The following is a 14628-nucleotide window of genomic DNA, read 5'->3' as shown; positions in this document are numbered from 1 at the left end:
AGAAGGTTTGTTTAGCTTTGTGTCTTTTTTTTTTTTTTTTTTTTTTTTTTTTCACGTAAGAAACCAGATCTCCAAAGAGTCTGCTGTGGCTGGTGAGGATTACTCAGTGATCCAGGGCCAGTGCCTGGAAGTAAAACCAGAGCTGCAGGCAGTGTTCAGAAACAGGCAAGATTTTGTAGCAAAGCCCAATCTCACCAGAGGAAGTTAGGTTTTAGCAGGATGAGGCACTATCCTAAGTGGAAACTGAAAGTGAGAACAAAATATGTATTGGTTTAACACCAATTACGGCTTACCATGTATGGGTAGACAAATAATTATTAAGTTCTAAAAATATATCAGATATTCTTCTGTAGGCTTTATACTATGTATTTCTCCTAATACCTTAATAACGTAGACATTCTTTTCATCCCTTTTTACATGTAAGGAAACTGAGGTACACAGGGATGTACTTTTGGAAGGCTACAGATCTAGTTGGTGTTGAAGCAAGCATCCATTCAGACTCGAGTGTTTATTTGCTGCAGACTTTGTCTCAGTCACTGTGTTGAACTCTCTCCCATGAACTTACCATGCATCATACCAGCTATGAGTATATAGTGCCTCCAAAGTTTGGTTCTATTCCATCTTTTAGGGACAGTTGGGAAAAATATAAAAGTAATGGAGCAGGAATTTGAGAACATGCTCATCCTTCAGAACCCAGTGAAGTCATGGAAGTGCATGCCAGTTAATTTAGTGTTCCTCAGCTCCAAGTCTACTCTTGTTTGTCCTGAATTGTTATATTGGAGCTAAAATCTGTAATATTTGCTGTCATTTAGCACGATATTAGGCTTTGTCAGCAGAAGGCGCTAGATTGGCACAGACAAAAAGGAGGGGCTCTTGGTCACTCAGTGACTTTTAGGCCAGTGTGTCCAAGAGATCATTGTTACCCACTCTCCAGTAAATTTGGGTAGTTCTTCAGTCTGTGGCTTCCCTGTCAGTCTCACTGACATGTCAGTAGGTGGCCTCCTACCAAGTTTTACCAGCATTGCAGCTGGTGAATTACTGCCAGCCCAGTTAGCAACACCTGAACAAATCTCAAAGCCATCCAGTGAGCCCTGGCATATTTTTTTCCAATAAGGTCTGACTCTCAGCCTTGTAGAATGGTGGGTGAAGATTGGGGGAGTTCTTCCATGATATTAGCCTCCTGATTACTCCCCTGTAGTTCTAGAGGCAGTGACTGCTTCTTGAATCTGCTATCACTGCATTCTTTAGTGAGTCTCTATTCTTTTAGTAGTGGATCGCTTTTGTTACTTAATAACTCTTCATATTAATTTTGTTCTCTTTCAGTTTTGATACATGGTGTAAAAGGAACCCTGAAGAGATTTTAATCTTGGGAGTCAAAAACTGATACTGTCTTTATTTAGAGAAACTTGTGTGACATCTCATAGATTATACCTTAATCTGAAAAAAATGAGGTGGAGATATATATATATATATATATATATATATATATATATATATATATATATATGACAGGGTTAAGTATCATGTAAAATGTGAACTTGAAAACTGTCAGAATTGAAGATATTAATTATCAGTATAGGAAATAGGGTAGCCAGAAAATGAGGATATTTTCTATAAAAATTGGGATTTTACTGGGGAAGGGATTGATAGAATTTCTTGTCAAATTTATTGCCATCAGATGAATATTTTTTTTTGTATTGACTACCTTTTCAAAGATGAAAACAAGCTGTGAGTCTCAAATAATTTCAAATTTCCAGCTGTAAAAAAATATGGCTGAAATCATAGCAATTTTGAAATGCTAGGTTCAGAATAATGTAGTTCATTTATATTCTGGCATCCTTCAGGTTTGCTTTATTTCTCCTTTGTCTTCTTTGACCTTTTTGGATATATATATATATATATATATATATATATATGAATTATTTCATCATTTAGACTTATATAAGAAAAAAATTATACTAGATATTCATTCTGTTTCCTCCCCCAAAAAATGAAATTTTAAAAGATAAATGAAGAGAAGCCTGAGTTTGTTCCATTCTTAGAAGAGTTCTATGATGTCGATCCTTGTGATAGACACAGTCAGGCTCCACCCTGATGTCTTAGGATCCCTTTGAATCTGAGTGTCCTTTCCCCTTACTTCTGTTTTTTTTTTTTTTTCTTTCTTTCAACAGCTTGCCCTGACACTCTCTTTGGAAGACTTCCCAAAGTTACTAGCCTCAGTTTGCCTAAGGTGCAGAGAGTTAGAAAGAAACAGTTGAAGTTAACTTCTCCCCCAGAATGGACCTCATTATGTAGCCTAGCCCTCTTCCTATACTGGCAAGAAAATCTGAGGTCCATTTATACCTTAACTTCCCCCACAGAATCATGTTGGAGCCAGGATTTTGCATGAAATCACCTCTTACCCTAGCTTGCCTACTCTGATATCTTATGGGTTTTCATGGAAGGACTTTCTAAATAAATCATGTGTACACAATACTCATCTCAGGGCATGATTCTGGGGACCCTGATGTGAGCCATTGCCTTTCCTTTTTACAGATGAGGAAACCGAGGTTTGGTTATTTTAAATTGCCTGAAGTCACACTACCAATAAATGATGGAGTTGTGATTTGAAACCTGTGACTCAGTTTTTACTACTAATGTTATACTACATTTAAACTCCTTAATACTAAGTACATTTAAAGTAACTGAACAGATGTGGAAACAAAACTCAGGAATTGATTGATCAACAGATGTAAAAATGTTGTTCATATATTAAGAAATCTGTAAATGTTTGAGGAGGAAAGACTGTGGACAGTATGACCAACATGTGATGCACCTCATCCAAAAATCCGTATCAGAGATGTGACATGTCCCAAATTTTTGCCCAGTGGTAAATGTTCAGTGTGGTTCTCAATCAAGGGCTCTCTTCAAGCCGAGGTTGAACTGGATATTTCTATTAGTTTGCTACTGTTTCTGTAACAGACTAGTTGTTTAAAATCCAAGATGGGTCTCAACAGGCCATGTTAGACTTCTGACCTCACAAACTGTGGATAATAAATTAAGGTACTGATTGAGGATCTGCATTCCTTCTGGTGGCTTCAGGGGAGACTTCTGTTCTTTGAATTTCTTGCTCCTAGAGATGACCCAAATTTATCCAGTTGTTGTCCAGTTGCTCCATCTTCAAAACTAGCAATGGGGCCAGGTGTGGTGGCACACGCCTATAATCTCAGTGGCTTGGGAGGCTGAGGCAGGGGACCGCGAGTTCAAAGCCAGCCTCATCAAAAGCGAGGCTCTAAGCCACTCATTGAATCCCTGTTTCTAAATAAGATACAGAATGGTTTGGGGATGTGGCTCAGTGGTTGAGTGCCCATGAGTTCAATCCCCAGTACCAAAACAACAACAACAACAACAAAAATAGCAATGGCCACTCAGGTTCTCCTCACCTCCCTTTTCCTGTATTTCAGACACTTCTGATAGCCTTTTCTAATTTTTGGGACTCTTGTGATTATATCAGTCCCACCAAATAATCCAACATGATATCTCTATTCTGAAATCAGCTGATTAGCAACCTTAGCTCCATCTGCAACTTTAATTTCCCTTTGCTCTGTAACATCACATATTCCTAGGTTTCAGAGTTTAGGATGTGGAACTCATTACTCTTCACAGTATTATAAATCATTATGGCTCCTATCCATACAGCTTCTTGGTTCAGGTCACCAACACCGCTACGGTGTATTATTGCGGGTTTTTCTTCATCCTTTTACCTCAAAAAACACTATTGTGTTGCCAGAATGACATTTCTGAAACCACTCTTTTTCCTGTGTTTAAAATCCACTTGTGTACATTATGTACACAGCAAAGTCAAAACTCCTGATGTGGCTTTGATTCTCTGTCCCTTTCCTATCTCACTAGCTGTGTTTCTTTATTTACCCCTAAGGTTGGAATTGGGGGCAACCAACCTATGGGTTCTCCAGGATAAACAAATGAAAGTAAATACACGTATAGCATCTATTCTAGGACCCTTGCAATTTAAGACAGAAATTTCAACATTCAAATTTAATTATGCTTATATTAGAGCAATGCGGTACTTGAGCCGATCTCCCACCCTGCCTGGAGCAGCTAAGCCAGGTGTCCTACCCAAGGGTAAGGCCTGTATCTTCCCCTCCTCTTTCATTGTTTTGTTCCCACCTTCCTGAACTGCTTAATTTCCTTTGTTTACTTGGCTTCAGTCTGTGTTTGCCTAAAATACAACCCTCTATTGGTCCATCTTATAACTATTTATCCCCTAGACATACCTCTGGGGCCACCTTCTTTCCTTTGAGAAGCATTTCTGACTCTTCTTCCTGATGCAAACACAATTCTCCTTTACATCTCCATGTATCATTTTTGGAAATATGACTTCTAAGTTATTTCCTTATTTTCATATCTCTCTTCCATAGCAGGAATGAGTGTGAATTTAAGGATGGATTCCATGTCTTACCCATCTTTACAGTCTTACACTGTCTGACACACTGTGAAAGCTCAGTAAAAGTTTGCATAATGGCAGATATGTCCAAAGTGAAAGTGCCTAAAATTTCATTATATGATCACTACTTAATATGAATTCTTATCTATTTTATTAAATTATTATTCCTTTATACCCATAGTAGTATCTTATAATAATAAAATATAGAAAAGCTCATTACGACAAGGAAAAGACAAATATACCTAGATGTGAGCATGAGGACATGGGACAGCACTGCATCTGGGCAGAGTCTGAAGATGGTGCTGATGGTGATGAGGGACAGACTCAATTCACTCCATGTTGGCCCATGAACATTCCTATTCCTAAACTCCTTTTCAATTTGTTATGATATTCACATGGAAACTTTTAGGATTTTCTACCAAAACATCTCTAACAATTTTATAATCACCTCTCCTGTGAAGAACAATTTTATTTCAAGTTTCCAGTTTCACATAAAACTTCATATGAACTTTAGACTCTGTTCTCTAGTCAGCCCATATTTGTACTACCATAAAATATGACTTTCTCCCCAAACATGTTCTAAATGGAGCTGTGAGAGGATTTGCTATGTTTATCTGGTGATTTCCAGCATAGTTGGCCCAACCCAGTGACTTCACAGGTATGCCCAGCTTAAGTTCAGCAACTAGAAATACAAACTAAAGTTCTGGAGAGAGTTTGGGCTACAGATATATGTGAGGACACTTTGAAACCTTGACCCACTTGCTTTACCCAGCAGAATGGAAAATGCAAGAGGAAAAAACTGTGAGTGAGTTCTAGTTTATAACATTCTTTGCTGGGCCTAGAGAAAAAGGAAAAACTAGTGAATAAAACTGTATTTCAATGTGAATATCTAATGCTAAGAAATCAGGCCTCCTGAAGTTAGTGAAGGGAAGGGTTATGGGCTTACACCCCATAAAACACATACATGGAACTGTATGTTTTATGTATTCTCATGTCATATTACCTCTGTAGGGCTAATGCTCTTTACCTCAAAACCTCAAACATTTTAGTAATTGTACCTTTTAGGTTTAAATCAATTAAATTTGCATGAGAAGGCCAGAACTGGATCATTTTAGTTGAGAATTAATGTTCAGTGAGCCTGCCTCTGCATTATATAAAACCTCTTGGTATTTCTAAGCATTGGGGTGAAATATCTGGTTCAAATTCTCCTATAACTCAGGAATTTAATTTCAAACAGCACTGTCATTGTTTATGTCTGTCTGTCTCTCTTTCTCTCCCCAAAAGATCTGAAAACATGAGAGAAAAAGATGGAAGAATCAAACTTTGACTACTTAAATTCATGATATTATCAGATAATTTTGATTGCTAGAAAGTTCTTGAAGGATGTGACTTTGATTCTTGTAAAGGATCTCTTTGCATGAAATTTATGATCCATGAAATATATACACAGTGGAGAAAGAGAACTGGAATAGCAAATTGTTTAAATCATTGCTCCGTCTTAACTATAGAGCTCTCAAAGTGTGAAGAAATTGACCAGCTCAAGAAAACATGAATTTTTTTTGTTCTGTTACTTTAAAGCCATTGCAACATTTTATGTAGTGAGAATGGTTACTTTAATAAGGACCCATGATGCTTTTGTTACAGTATTCAACATCTGCATAAAATATAGCAGGATAATATTTTCTTGAACCTGGAAATGTATTCCTTCTAATCCAATCTCATGCAGTCATACTGCTTGAATATCAATCTTACTTTATCTTTCTTTTTTATTCTTTTGCTCTCTTGTCAGTCTTTTATCATCTTTCACATTCTGCTAAACTCAAAAAGACATTTTCATACTTTTTTTTTACTTTAAGACAGTTCTCACTAAATTTTTTAAAACACTGAAAAAATTTCAGATACTTTGACTTCATGCCATCAAGTAGCCATGTCTATCCCCACCCTCCTTTTAAATTTAAGTGGATAGTTTACTTTCTGTCGCATGCAGTTTTTTAAATTCTAATTTTTTAAAAACCATCTTGCAATTTTTGTGTGTATGTGCTCATTTCTACAGAAAATTTTATAAAATACTATTTACTTGTCTTTTACTTTACTGTTTCTAACAACTTTCTGGTTTTTCATATTATTCCCTCTGTTTTTCCAATAGACATCTTAACTCATTATTTTTTCACTATAACTCTTCTCAGTGTATGCCTTCTGAGTTCCATCAGTTTCCATGTGAGTTTAAAAAAAATTTTAACTATCTTGAACCAATTGTAATATGTCTACTTTCTACATTCTAATTCTGCTTATTGTTTTTTATCTTTTTATTATATTTTAAGTGACAAGAGTTTGAGTTTAAAGAAAGTAAAATAAGAAACAAAGGAATAATAATATCATGGATTTAATTCCTGTTAGTAGTGAAAAAGGATATAGGTGAAAGGCAAGTTGTAGGAAGAAAGTGAACATATTAGATTTTGAAATAGTAAGGAACAGTCAGCTGTGTTTTCTAGTCTTTGGAAAAGTAAATTATAAAAAAAAATTGAAAGAAAAGTTCACCATACTTCCTTAGCCAGATTATTGAGAAGCACAAATGCTGATGAACATTTGGAGGCAATGAAAATGTAATTCTAATTATACTAATTTTAATAATTTTGCAAAACTCTCCAGACACTATTCCATGTGGTGTAATTCACTTTTAACAATTTTGAGAGTCAGAATGTGATCAATACTAGTAATCTTATCCTTACCCTTCTTTCTTTAAAAATGTGTAGATTGTATTATTTGTATATATATAGACAGTATTGTATATATGACTGAATATATATTATTATATACTGAACATATACATATGTATATCTTCCAAATATTACACATAATTTCTTATAATTCTTACATCCATTGAGAACCAACCATTTGCCCGAATAGGGATTCTTTGAAAGTCCAGGTTAAACAACGCTCTTAAGATAAGTTTTTTATTTATACATAAGAAGCTTAAGTCATTTTCCTGCTGCACTCTTATGACATGCATCCTGAGCCTTGTCATCACATTTCTTCCTAAGATTTTAACATTCCAGACATGGCTCAGTTTTACTTTGAGAGCATGACTTACATTTTTCATTCCTTCTAGAGGTTGAAAAGGAAAAGAACACTATAGTAGGAGGAATAAATGGAACACATACCCATCAATAAATATGAAGGGGAGAATTGCCCCTAAAGCACAAAATCAACTCACACTAGCAAAGTAAAAAAAAGAAAAATAAAAGGATTTTTTTAAAGATCAAAAGGAATCAAATCGCCTTCTGTGAACATGGTAGAGTGTTGAGAGCCAGTTTAGTTGAATGACCCCTGGCATTTTTGCCATAGGGAATGGTTGAAAGGTGACCCTGCTCTGGGGATTAGGGCGGATCCTGCTGGGAAGAGGGCACTCTGGTATTAGGGCGAATCCTGCTGGGAATAGGGTGGCTCAGGGATTAGGGTGGATCTTGCTGCCTTGGGCACCCACTACTTTGGAGTTCCCCTTGAGTTCTCACTGGCTTGCTTCTGAGAGAATTGGCGTGGAGCATGGTGGAGGGAGTGTGTTCCCGGAAAGTGAAAGTGTGTGTAGAGGGCCTGTGAGAGTTTGGGAATAAAGAGTTGCTGTTTGAACCTACAAGGCTGGGTGGTGGCTCGGTTATTTTGTGCCCAGCCAGACCGAGGCAGTAGAGTTTTGAGACAATGGTCTCAATTTAACTATCAAGGGTAATAGTTATTAAAGTGAAAAAAAAAGAAGGCTAAATTTCTTTAAGAAAGAGACATACTTTAAGACAGATCATGAAATAATTGGAAATCATTTAGTTGCTTTAGAGAATTTTAATCTTCCAAGTTCTCAATTAGATCTTATGACAATGACCAACTTCTCAATTACGACAATGAAAGAATCAGAACTTTGGAAAACCATTTCTTCAATCTCTGGAGAAAATTGGGCATTAGAGTCGGCAGTAGAATTGAGGAGAAAAGCAAAGCTATTTATTTTAACATTCTGAGATGAACTTCACAAACTTCAGGTCAAAAGAGTTAAGATATGAAGAGAAAGGAATAATATGAAGCAAGTGTAGGTAGGTTCACAAAGAACAAGTCAAATCATACATAAGTATAAAATGTGACCTGTTTATTGAGAATCCAAGTTAGCTTAATCATTAACATGAATGCATTCTCAGAATGGGTAGATCAGCTATAAATGCTTCAGGACCAGGTACTCATCATCCTATTTAATATCAAATAATGCTTCCGTTTGAAATTCTCTTTTAACTTCTCAAGTAGATCATAGGACAATTCCCTCTATGGGACTTGACCAGGACTGCACACAGTAGAACTCCTATTTCCCTCTCATGTGTTCCTCTAATATTTCAAGTTCTTCCAACAAACTCCCATTGTTTCCTCACATTTAATTTGTGGGATCACCCCTAGAAATCCTTTCTCCTGGATATCTTCTATGCTTTTTCCTGAGTAGAGTCACTGAATCTAAAGCTGTCAAATATTTGAAAAGAACTAACCAATTTTAATATACATTTATAATATAAATTGAATTAATATATGTTTAATGTACAATGTACTTTGAAAAAGAAATGCTATGAATAAATATAATACAATTCAAAATTTTATGTAAGTGTGGGATAAAATTTTCCATGCTTTTAAAGGATAATAATCATAAACATTTTTACCTATAGTTAATAGTGGCCCTGATGTCACTCAATTACTAGTTTTATGTAGTCTATAAATTAAATCCCATCTAGTTTGGATCTCAATTAAATTATTTCCTTATATTAAAAACTTGTATAGTATAGGGACTGACATTTTAATAATATTTTTAAGATTTTAAGGACATATTTTAATGCAGTGCAGTTGTGCTTCCCACATTAGGCTGCATTTATGATTTTATTTGTATTGTAAACAATAACTTGCTGGGAGAACTAGAAATGAAGATATATTTTCTTTATTTCATAAGAATATGAGTTTGGGGATTTTTAACCAAAATCGAAGAGGCAAAGGAACATGCAGTCTGCTTGATTATGTAATTGCAAGGCTTTAGGGATTTATTAAAATATAGACCACAAGAAAAATAAACTTATTACAATTTTTAAGCCTCTGAAATATTTTAAAGGATATTAAATAAATATTACTCAAAAATTACATTTTAGCAGGAAGTACTAAATGAGAGAAGTGTTAATTTTTCCAGAATTAATTGAGATTTATTTCCCAGTTTATTTCTCTGGAGACAAATGTAGGTCTCTCCTCAAGGGTAGAATGATTTGCATAGGAGGAATGATTTAAATGGCTAGAAACATCATTTTCACTCTTTACAAAATGCTTCACTGTGTTTTGTCATATTGTCTGATAATTTTGCACTAGAGATTTCTTTCTTTGAGATAATAAAATGCAAATATCTCTGAAAGGGTCTCTTCAGCTTTAGTCATACTCATTTGGCTACTAGTGAAAAAAAAATGTTTTTATAGGATAAAGGGAATGTTGCCAGCTAACAATTCCCTGGAGTCTGCACTACACCAAACGTTGCTTAGCAATTTCCAAGATTTTCTCAGTCTAATTTGGAGGAGTGTAAAGATTAGAAAACAAGGGGATGTGGGCATGTTATAGAGAGTTGTAAAATTGGTATTTATTGTATGTTTCCATTCTATCTATACTGAAAGCTTCACATGCAAAGAAAATGGAAAGTTAGCAGGTGGGTGTGGTAGAGTAGTACTACTTTAATTGGTAAGGGAAAGCTTCTCCTAGCAAGTGATTTTTATACCAAGACTTGAACAATAAACAGTATTCAATTTCGCAAAAAGTTTGGAGAAAGGCTTTTTAGGCAGAGAAGAAAATATATTTACGTCCTGAGGTGGGAACTTAGCTTGTCAGAGTAAGTAGGTAATTCTAACTTTCACTGATTTATGCATTCAATTGGATTACTTTATACATTAGTTTTTGAGATCTTTCACAATTTGATTTCTGCTTAAAATTAATTCTCCCCTGAGGCATGCTAATCCATGCCTCTGAGACTTTGTATTATTGTTTCTTTGTTTAGTATTCTTCTCATTTGTTATTTTTTTGTCTGATGAACTCTGCTTCAAGCATTTCCTCCTAAGGGAGCCTGCTCTCACTGTCCTCTGTCCACCACCTATAGAATTGCTAAATCTTTATGCTACTAACATCTGTGCATTTGAAACACTGCTTCACAATTACTAGTCCGCATTTCTCCTTTTATCACTTGTGAGTTTCCTTAGGACAGAGACACTATTAATTCATCCTAGAGTACATATAGTCCAGCATAGTATATATCTTCAGAACAATTTATAATTTAGCATTTACTTTCAGTACAATTTCCATGATATATTTGTTCTAGTTAAAAGCCAATATCCACTAGAATATTTATCATTATTTCATTCAAAACAATAAAACATTAAATTGAATTATGATTAGTCAAAGTGGATGCAAATTAGATTCATGGAAATATGTAAAGATTGAGTCATTTTTGGCCTATAATTTTCAATTCAGTATTTCAGTTTACCATACTTTATGATGGATGTTCAGCCCACACTTAAATATATTGGCAGTGAAAGCTAGTTATCACTTTATGGAAATCATGATTTAATAGCATGTTTTGTGTGGTTAGTTTTTTCCCTTCTTAAGTTAGACTGGTAGAATTATATTCGAAGCACTCATTGCACTATATTTACTGGAACTTGTGTTCATAACTTGGAACCTGAAGGCTCTTTCAACTTCTATGTCCCTGGCAGAAATGGAAGAGCTGTATGTGAAGATAGGAAGGTGAGATGATGGGAGATGTGGCAAGAGAGTTAGGAAAAGGAAACAGTCATGCATTTTCCAGGAGGTTTTTCCACAAGCATATTTTTTGATGCCAATCCCAAGGAGATAATACGTGTAAAGCAAGGACATTCAGGAGGTTCACTTAGGAAAATCTCTCTGGTGGTTTCCAATTCTACCAAGTATAAGTGGAATGCCATGGTTACTGTCTCAGTGAACTGAGCCAACATCAAGGGAACAGGAAAGGAAAAGAATTAAAGAACTAAAGCTAATTTCATCTCTCTTCACTTTTACCTCTTTTCATCAGTCACACCAGCCAACACAGTTTCTTTTACCCTTATCTCAGGTGTATCAATCTATGTGAGCACCAGGCATTTCTCTGAAAGATATCTTTGAAGGGATTCTTAGGGAAAATAAATTGAAATTCAAGTTCATGAGAACCGAATAGACATTGAATTTCCTCTGCTCACTGTATCCCGTGATACCTCTGTTCCTGACACTTACACCATTCAAACATATTTCTCATTGGCTCTTTCCTCTACCTGAAATGTTCTTTCCTCATATCCTCATGCATCCAAGTTTTGCACTTTTAGGTCTGGGTAGAGTTCACGGAGACCTTCTGCCTTCCATTCATCTAATATAGTTCCCTTCCCTCCACTCTTTTGCCAGTCTATTCTCTTTCAGGAACCTGTTTCATTTCCTTGAGAAAACTTATTATTTAAAACCACCTTTATACATTTCATTTTATTGCACATCTTCTCCCTCTAGAATGGGAGATGAGACATGTTATCAAATGAGACATTTCCTCTTCTGTTCTCTGCTCCTTTCCCAGTACCTAGAATAGGTCTGGCACACAGAGAAGCTCAAGACATATTTTGTGGGATGATGGATGGGGTGAATTGAATCTACGCACTACTTTATGGAGGAGCATAAATACACCTGGGAAAAACAAACAGAGATAATTTCAGTGGTAATAAAGACTGGTCCCAGTACATTTGCAGCACAAGGTTATCAGCAACTCCCAAAACACAAGCTTTAGATCCCCTCACTTGCACTTTCACCTTCCATGGCCAAGAGAAGCGTTTAACAATGTGTTCATAGGGTTATAGGATATGTAAAATCCACAAAATCAATCTGTTTTCATTCTGACTTCGGGATCTGCCCAAAGGTAAATTGAGTCAATACATTTAGTATAAGTTCAGTGACTTATACTTTGTGCTCTCTGTCCTTTTGTGTAGAGTTAGGTGGTGTCTAGTTGTCCCTTAGTGGAATGGGATGGCTCTAGGAATACTTGTTTAACCCCACATTGATCAATAAGCATGGTGACATGAAGTCATCTATAAATGGGTTGGTTAATCTTATTTCAAAAAGCATAAAAGATTATTTATTCTACCACAACCCCTGAAATAACATTTTCATGTTGTGGCTTAAATACAAAAGAAATGATAGAGATTTTTTTCCAAAATTTAAAAGTAATCTTAAATGGTTACATCATATTTTCAATAACCAATTGCAAAGTTTAAAAGCTAAGATGTTAATAATTTTAAAATGTTTCATCAAGTGAGAAACTAAATTATCATTCTATTCTTACCATAGAATATTTGATATCACAAAATTATCATCAGTCATTTAATGATTTGATCAGGGAATATTGAACCAAATTGTATAGGGAACAATATATTAAAGAAGTATGGCAGGCTGTTAATTATTTAAAAAGCAATTTTTTCTTGTTTATGTCATATTTGTGGGATTATAATTTTAACACTGTTTTGTATAATTTCAGTAATTTATTGAGATGTCATTTCTTATTCTAAATAAATATTTGTTTTTACATCTAAGTTTGTGTTTGCAATTTTGAGTTTTTATTCTTAAAGAGTGCTTCCCAAATTGTATAAGTTTCAGACTTCACAAAACCCCGATATCCTCCAGATTTTATAGTAAATATTATGAAACAATACATATTATGCTTCCTTTGATAGACTCTCACATTTACTGAGATACTATCTTGATATGTTCTCAAGTAATAAATTAGGAGATAAGATGACCATGTAATCAATACATCATAATGGACCTTTTGCAGGCCAAGTCAAAAGTAGTTTCTATCAGGGAAGAAGGGTAGCATCATACTGAAATAGATGTCAGAGACATGACATTAAAACAACCCAGCAGCAAATATGGTATATTAAAAAGTATGTAATGTTTTGAACAACCAACAATAAAATAAAAAAAATAAAAAAAACCAACCCAGCAGAATTGAAAATACATACTTGTAATACAAAAATATTTTCCCCCACAAAGTTTTTGATATTACAGTGTCTCGGGAGATGAGGACCCAAGTGACTGGCTTTTGTTTTAGATTTTACACACCGACTAGGGATATTTTTTGCTATGCAGGTTCTTTTTAGTCTCAATAAATGAATGAGCTAGTAGCTGTCTCTTTATTTACTTATTTTTAAAGTGTATATCAGTATGGACTCCCAGATTCTTACTTACTTTGCTAGGTTAGACTGTACTACCAGCATCCCTGATATTGACCCTCAAATTTTCCCAGATTTGGCCAATAGGTGTTCCTTGAATGTGGTTTCCTTGCCCTTTTGTCTTGGACCTCTGATTCTTTGAGCCATTCCTTGTTTTCTGTTATAACAAGTTTCTCCAAATTTATATTGCTTCTCTTCACAAGTTATGGAATATACCTATCCTTCAGAATCTCTGGCTTTTTTCAAAAACACATACTATTTAGAAAACAGAATTCAGTAATTTGGCTCATATATGCTATCTGTTGGCCATTGCTTTAGGCCCTCTCGGAGGACTGAGCTATAAATAGATATTCAAAATACATTTGTATGTAATATAATGAACACATCGAAACATTAAAATAAGAAGTTCATAGTGACATTTCTTATTTCAAATGTATTTATTTTTATATAATAAACATCTAAATATTAAAACAAAGAATTCATACTATTGCTTCAAATTAGCAAAATTCCCTTTACTTTTCACAAGATAAAATCAAATCATTGGTTTATTACTAACAAAACTTTAACATTTTTTAAAGGGAACCTATTTGTTTACATAAAATGGGCCTAGAAAGTAATAATGCTGATCTTGGAAAGACCAAATCCCAAACAGGTACTATTGGTAGTTAAACATAATGTATCACAAAATCCTTGTTACTGGAGGACAACATTAGCTACCTCTGTGATCTAGCTATTATATGGTAGATGATTGCAGTGTTGTTGTAGAGTGTGCTGGAGTGGAAAAAATATGACAAAAACTCTTTCCAATATTCCCCAACACCTTTCCCCATATGGAAAAATCAAAGTAAGCATTCATTATACCTGGAATTTTGAGATGAATAGATATGTATGGGGAGGTAGAAACAAAGAAGAAACTACTGATGC

The sequence above is a fragment of the Spermophilus citellus genome, assembly GCF_964194105.1.
Source record: "Spermophilus citellus genome assembly, chromosome: 3".
Taxonomy (NCBI): Eukaryota; Metazoa; Chordata; class Mammalia; order Rodentia; family Sciuridae; genus Spermophilus; species Spermophilus citellus.
The sequence above is the reverse complement of the archived record's forward strand: the minus strand, read 5'-3'. Positions refer to the sequence as shown.